The sequence below is a fragment of the Pseudonaja textilis genome, chromosome 2, assembly GCF_049901715.1.
Source record: "Pseudonaja textilis isolate UNSWEBS1 chromosome 2, rPseTex1.2, whole genome shotgun sequence".
NCBI lineage: Eukaryota > Metazoa > Chordata > Lepidosauria > Squamata > Elapidae > Pseudonaja > Pseudonaja textilis.
Genome location: NC_141991.1, coordinates 11,229,030 through 11,236,778, shown reverse-complemented (window position 1 = coordinate 11,236,778; position 7,749 = coordinate 11,229,030).

The following is a 7,749-nucleotide window of genomic DNA, read 5'->3' as shown; positions in this document are numbered from 1 at the left end:
TATCCTTAAATATCACAATTCGATTCTTACTATGTTACAGAGCACCTGATTATGACATCGAACATGTAAACAAGCTAAATACACTACTAACATGGGCAGCATCCTGCCCATACCCTTTTATCTTTCTTGGTGATTTCAATCTGCCTCATATTGACTGGACCTTAAATGAATGTACAACTGAAACCATACATGCAACCTTTTACAATGCTGTTACAAATCTGGGACTGGAACAACTAGTAACCAACAACACTAGACTAAACAACTGCCTCGATCTCATCTTCTGCAATAGTTTGAATTTAATTTACGGAATACAAACTAAAGAACCCTTTTCCAGCAGTGACCACAATATGATTGACTTTTGTCTCAACATACGTCCACACAAAAACCACCACAATGATGTGATCCCCAATTATAATTTCAAAAAAGGCAACTATGATCTTATAAACAACGATCTCTCATCCCTTGATTGGCAATCTCTATTCACTGGACGCAATACTGTTGAAGACCATTACAACATATTTTTACTTGAAGTCAAAAGAGTCATCAAACTATATGTACCAAAAACAACTCCCAAAACAAAACAAAAAAACAGATTGCCCATAACAATAAGGAAACTTCAATCCAAAAAGAGATCACTCTGGCGGAAAAACAAATCTGGTCACGTTGCCAATTTCAAAAGCCGATACAAAAATTTATGCCACCAAATAAAGACCGAATGCACCAATTATCACATTAAACAAGAGGAAAACCTTCTAAGCACCAATTCCACCAGTGCTTTTTACAATTTTGTAAACAACAAACTAAAAGATTCAAGGTCCATCCCACCCCTGATAGGACCTAATGGTAAAGACTGCAATGACGACACCATTAAAGCCAACATCTTTAACACATTTTTTGGTTCAGTATTTGTAAACAGCAATGGATCATGCCCAGTATTTCCTAGCCGAACCACAGATAACTACAATGATCTAATACATATCGAAGTGAAGTCCCAAGCGCATTACTCCACATTGTAATCCCTAGATATGGGCTATCCTCTAGAATCTAATCTGATAATGGCCCTGAGTTTATTCACAAAGTGACTCAGCAATTAGCTAGGGTATTGGGTATCAACTGGAAACTTCATTGCTGCTTTCACGCTCCCTCTGGTGGCAGGGTAGAGCAGACTAATATTTGGAAACAGCAATGGATCATGCCCAGTATTTCCTAGCTGAACCACAGATAACTACAGTGATCTAATACATATCGATTTTACAGAAGACAACGTTGAAAAAGCACTTTGCAATCTAAAACCATCTCTATCTATTGGACTGGATGGAATATGTGCCCATTTCTTTAAAAAGCTATCCACTGCCATAGCCAAACCTCTAAGCATAATCTTTGAAAAATCTTCCAGGACCAGTTCCTTGCCTAACCCATGGTCACAAGCCACAGTCATCCCCATCTTCAAAAAGGGAGACCCTAGCCTAGTTGAAAATTACAGACCAATCTCCTTATGATGCGTCACCTGTAAAGTCATGGAATCAATTATTAACCAATCCATCATCCTCCACTTAGAGACAAACAACCTACTCTCCAATAAACAATTTGGTTTCAGAATAAAATTATTCTGTAATCTGCAAAAACATATGGACTACACAACTTGATCAGGGCAAAACAATAGATGCAATTTACATAGACTTCTGTAAAGCCTTTGATTCAGTGGTACATGAGAAACTGCTACTAAAAATAAAATCCTATGGTATCTCTGGACAACTGGATAACTGGATAGAAGCATTCCTGTCAAACAGACAACAAATGGTCAAAATTGGGAGCGTCCTATCAAATTCTGTACCTGTCAATAGTGGTGTCCCCCAAGGCAGTGTTCTAGGACCAACTCTCTTCATACTCTACATAAATGACCTCTGTGATCATATTAAGAGCAACTGCGTTCTTTTCGCTGATGATGTAAAGCTGTTCAATACCACAGACAATACTACTACCCTTCAAAAAGATCTTGACTGTGTATCAGAATGGTCAAACAAATGGCAACTTCAAATCTCAACAAATAAATGCTCTGTCTTACATATTGGCAAAAAAAAATCAGAAAATAAAATACAAGCTGAATAGTCAAGATCTTGTTGATGATCCAAGCTCTGTAAAGGACCTTGGAATACTCACCTCTAATGATCTAAGTGCTAGAGCCCACTGCAACTACATAGCCAAAAAGGCATTAAGAGTTGTTAACCTAATTCTACGTAGCTTTTTCTCTGGTAATATCACACTACTAACTAGAGCATACAAAACATTTGCTAGACCAATACTCGAATACAGCTCATCAGTCTGGAACCCACATTACGTATCTGATATTAGCACAATTGAGAAAGTCCAGAAATATTTCACAAGAAGAGTTCTCCACTCCTCTACTCGTTGTAGAATACCTTATGCCACCAGACTTGAAATTCTAGAACTAGAAAACCTTGAATTACGCCGTCTTCGGTCTGATTTAAGCATGGTATATAAAATCATACATTGCAATGTCCTACTTGTCAATGAATACTTCAGCTTCAACCATAACAACACAAGAGCACACAACAGATACAAACTGAAGGTTAACCGCACCAAGCTTGATTGCAGGAAATACGACTTCAGCAACAGAGTGGTCAATGTCTGGAATATTCTACCCGACTCTGTAGTTTCTTCCCCAAACCCCAAAAACTTTAACCTGAGACTGTCTACTATTGACCTCACCCCTTTCCTAAGAGGTCTGTAGGGGGCGTGCATAAGCGCACCAATGTGCCTACCATCCCTGTCCTATTGTTTCTTTTATTTTTCTTATATGTACCCATTTCATGTATTCATAACTATGTATACACTTATACTTATTATCTTGTAAACAATTGACAAATAAAATAAAATAAAATAAAATAAAATAAAATAAAATAAAATAAAATAAAATAAAATAAAATATTGAGTTCTACTCAGTATGTGGTTTTTGATTCAGAGTACCAAAGGGAAGCTATCACTAGGGGATGAAATTCAGGGGGGAGGGGTGTATACGCCAGACAAAATCTATGGGGCAGGTTTGTTTGAATCCACTGCTTATCAAGCTACTAATTTGCCTGATCATGCACTTCCCATGGTTATGGCAGCTGTCCTTGGGACATTGTCCCGCATCCAGGATGTGGGAACCCCAGCACAGTCTTTTTCTCAAATTAAGCAAACAGCATCTGAGTCTTATAATAATTTTGTGGAAAGACTACAATTCGCTATTACCCGGCAAATCTCCAATGAGGAAGCAGCAAAGGAACTTTTGCTGAGATTGGCAGTCGAAAATGCAAACACTGACTGCAAGCGTATCTAACAGCCTTTGGTGGCTAGAGGTGAGGTTACTCTGGCTGATCTGTTAAAGGCATGTGCAGTGGTGGGTTCTCAGGCTTACAACATGGAGACTTTGGCTAAGGCATTACAAAGAGGGATGAAACCTACGGGGAACTGTTTTAATTGTGGGAAGCCTGGCCATTTTAAAGCCCAGTGCCGAGCACCTGAGGGGGGGAATGCTGTTTAACAAAAACAAAAATAAGGACGTCCGCCCGAAGTCGGTCTGTCCGAAATGCAAAAAAGGGTTTCATTGGGCAAATCAATGTCACTCTGATCAGAACCAAAATTCAGGAAACTAAATTTGGGGCGTGCAGCTAGCCCCGCTCCCAAGGCTGTTACAAAGGCATCGCCTGCAACTACCGGGAATGCAGGTTTGTGTTGCACTCGATTGATGTGACTTTTCCTAATCAAGTGTACATTGAGGACACTCATTTGCATGGGCCACTGCCAGAAAAAACAGTGGGATTGGTACTTCCCAGGTCTTCTGCATCAAAAAAGGGGTTCTTTGTTATTCCAGGGGTTATTGATCAAGATTATAAAGGGGTTATTAAGATACAATTGTACACTGATACTCCTGCATCATTAATGGCCAGTGAATCTATTGCCCAGTTATTATTGCTTCCATACATTCCTATAAATCCTTTAATTGGGATCCCACGAACTGGTGGTTTTGGGTCCACTGAAATGGCCAGTTCTCCAGTTGCTGCAGAATTGCTAGCACTGACAAAAAAATTGACTACAGACAAACCAAAAATGACAATTGAAATTCAAGGAAAATCATTTTCTGACCTTATAGATTCCGGAGCAGATGTCTCTGTGATACGCCAAAAGAAATGGCCAAATGAATGGGCGCTTGAGGACTCTCCGCTGTTCGTGGTGTAGGTGGTATGCAGTTTGCAAGAAGTAGTGTACATTGGTTGATGGCATTGCATAGAGCAACTGGTGAGACCGCAAGGATTCAACCTCTTGTGTTGCCCCTGCACATAAACTTGTGGGGTAGAGATTTGCTGTCACAGTTCCGCACAAAAATTGTTATTGGATAATGGAAAATTTACAACTGTTAACCTCTCAGCCAGTTTGGATTGACCAATGGCCACTTCCACAGGAAAAACTTGTAGCTTTACATCAATTGGTAGCTGAGCAACTACAATTAGGCCACATTGAGCCAACTTCTAGTCCATATAACACTCCAGTATTTGTTATCAAAAAGAAAAATGGAAAATGAAGATTTTTACATGACTTGAGAGCTGTCAACGCCATCCTTCAACCAATGGGAGCGTTACAATGTGGCTTGCCTAACCCTAACCTGATCCCGTAGATTTACGGGATTGCTTCTTTTCTATCCCTTTGCATACAGATGACAAGCAATTATTTGCCTTTACTGTACCTGAGTTGAATAACAATGCACCTACTTTTCGTTACCAATGGAAGGTTTTGCCACAAGGAATGCTAAACAGCCCAACAATGTGTCAGTCATATGTTCGAACAGCTCTGGCTCCATTCAGAACCTCCCATCCTGGGTGGAAGGTTTACCATTACATGGATGATATTTTAATTGCAGCTCCCGGCCCACCAGGAACAGTTAAGGCAGTGTAAAAAGAGGTATTATTACAATTTGGACTTCATATTGCCCCAGAAAAAAATCAAAGTCAAACACCATACGCCTACTTAGGGCATAAGGTCGTTGCAACCTATGCTCATCCGATCATTCCGGAAATCAAAATTGAGGAAAAGATTCCTCTAGTAAAATTACAACAAATACTAGGGACAATTAATTGGGTTAGACCCTACCTGGTGTTAACTACAGAGGTACTCCAGCCTTTGTTCTTGGCCCTAAAGGGCTCCGCGAGACCAGACTTTGCTATAACCTTATCAGCGGAACAAAGGGAGGTACTGGCACATGTAAATGCGGCTTTAACACAGCGTTAGGTTGATCGATGCATTCCTGACACTCCATTTGCTTTGGCAATTTTACAAACTCCAGCCTTGCCTAAGGCAGCTTTCTTTCAATTACATGAAACACAGGTTTATATCATTGAATGGTTGCATTTGCAGAACACTCCCAGAAAAACAGTTTCTACTATGGCTATGCTTTATAGTGAGTTAATCATCAAAGGCCAGAATCGCAGTATGCATGTATATGACATAGATCTAGTTCAGTTATTTTTACCTATCTCCCTCACTTTGTGGGAAACTTGGTATAGTCAATCCATTGAATTGCAAATTGCTCTTGAAAATTGGCCAGGGAAGATTTCTTGCCATACCCCCAGTGACCCCCGTTTCCAGTTGCTTCGAAACATATCTGTAAATTTTAATTCAGTTATTGCTAAGCAGCCTGTTGAGGGCATGACTGTTTATGCAGATGGTGGTAAGACCTATGGCGCTTGTGCATGGAGACAGGAAGGGGTATGGAAAACAAAGATTACCCCTCCTCAGCAATCAGCACAAAGGGCTGAATTAGCTGCTGCTATTTTGGCCTTACAGGAATTTGCACAAGAACCACTAAATCTAATTGTGGATTCTCTTTACGTTTATCAATTGATACTTAACATTGAATTTGCTTATCTTTCCCCATCTATTGATGCTAATCTTATGAGTTTGTTTTTAGCCCTGCAAAGCTTTCTTCATTCTCGCACACATTCTTTGCATATCGCACATATTTGCAGCCACCAGCCACTTCCCGGGGAGCTGCAGGAAGGGAATGACGTGGCTGATACGGCCGCCTCGTCCATGTCCTGCCCCTCGCTCTCCCCTGTGACTCCGTGGGACTCACATAGCTATTTTCATCAGAATGCCAAAGCTCTTTGTAAACAATTTGGTCTCACTGCTGCAGAAGCTGCAGCTATTATTCAGCAATGTCCTAGTTGCAGTGCCCAATCCAGTGCTTTTCCTCAAGGAGTAAATCCTCGGGGAACAACTGCTTGTCAACTATGGCAGATGGATGTCACACAACACCCTCCTTTCAAACCATGGCACCATCTGCATGTCACCATTGATACCTATTCAGGATTCATTATGGCAACACCTCAACGAGGAGAGGCTACAAAACATGTAATCAACCATTGTCTCCGTACCTTCACACATGTGGGGCCACCAATGGAAATAAAAACCGATAATGGCCTGCTTACATCAGCACCACCTTTGTGGAATTTTGTCATCAATGGTCAATTATACATAAATTTGGCATTCCCTACAATTCCACTGGTCAGGCTATCATGGAACGAGCTAATCAGACACTCAAACAAGCACTCCTTCATATAAAAATAAAAATGGGGGAAGTGGATGGATATGGTTTGCCTTACATACAAAACATTCTTAATATTACCTTATACACTTTAAATTTTTTAAACATGACAGGATCCCCTGCTGCTATGGCAGCCAGTAAGCATTTTGCTTCCTCCCCTTCTGCAGGTACGCCAAGACTGAAAGTTTGGTATAGGAGACTGCCAGATCCAACGTGGAAAGGACCTGTCCCACTGATAACTTGGGGCCGAGGATACACTGCTGTTGAAGATGAGGGGACAGTTGTTTGGGTTCCTGCTCATTGTGTGCATCCTTATCATCAGCGAAAGGGGCAAGGGGGTGGATTTGGGGGAATGGAAAAGAAACACGTTGATCCAGGACATGGAGAAACTAGCAAACCTTCATAATAAAACTGATTGTTGGGTATGTATGCACATGCCAACTCACAAAACATCAGGGCTTCCAATGGTTGCAGTACCTCTGCCCGAAGGCGACTGGTATAAGGAACAATGCTATGGTTGTTCGGGGAGCTCAGACAACTGTAAACAAGTCTGTAGTATATCTAATTATTGTAAGTCACATTGTGACTATACTTGCTATGCTAAAAATCTCAATAAAAGGGAGCACTGGAATTTGTTCTGGGCTCTCATCCTGAGAACACTCGCTTGTGTCTCATCTTTTCCATGAGAGACCACTACAGACTTGTTTACAGTTGTCTGAGCTGCTTGATTGTTTCTAGTGTTTGTTTTTAATTTCCTTACACTATCTCAGTGACCTTTAAGCAAGCATGTATGTATAAGGTCTTAGACTAATCATTACCCAATACCCAAGTCAAAGTTTATTCCCACATCTCCCCTGTTTTAGTTTTTTGATGATTGCGGATGCCTCGGTAGCTTTTTGCCATCTGCAACAGCAGTTCTCCTTCCGTAGGCTTCACCCGACACATTCCTAAAAGTCCAGGGAGACATTGGATACAACAGCATACACAAAGAGAAAATATAATAAGCAATATCACTCCAACAATTAGGTGATGAATCCATGAACCATCTGGCAACCAGGACCAAAGTGCAGACACATGTCCAGTCCCTCACCCTCTGATTGTAATGGATTCTCCTTCAAGGTACATTCCATATGCTGTATAGTAGC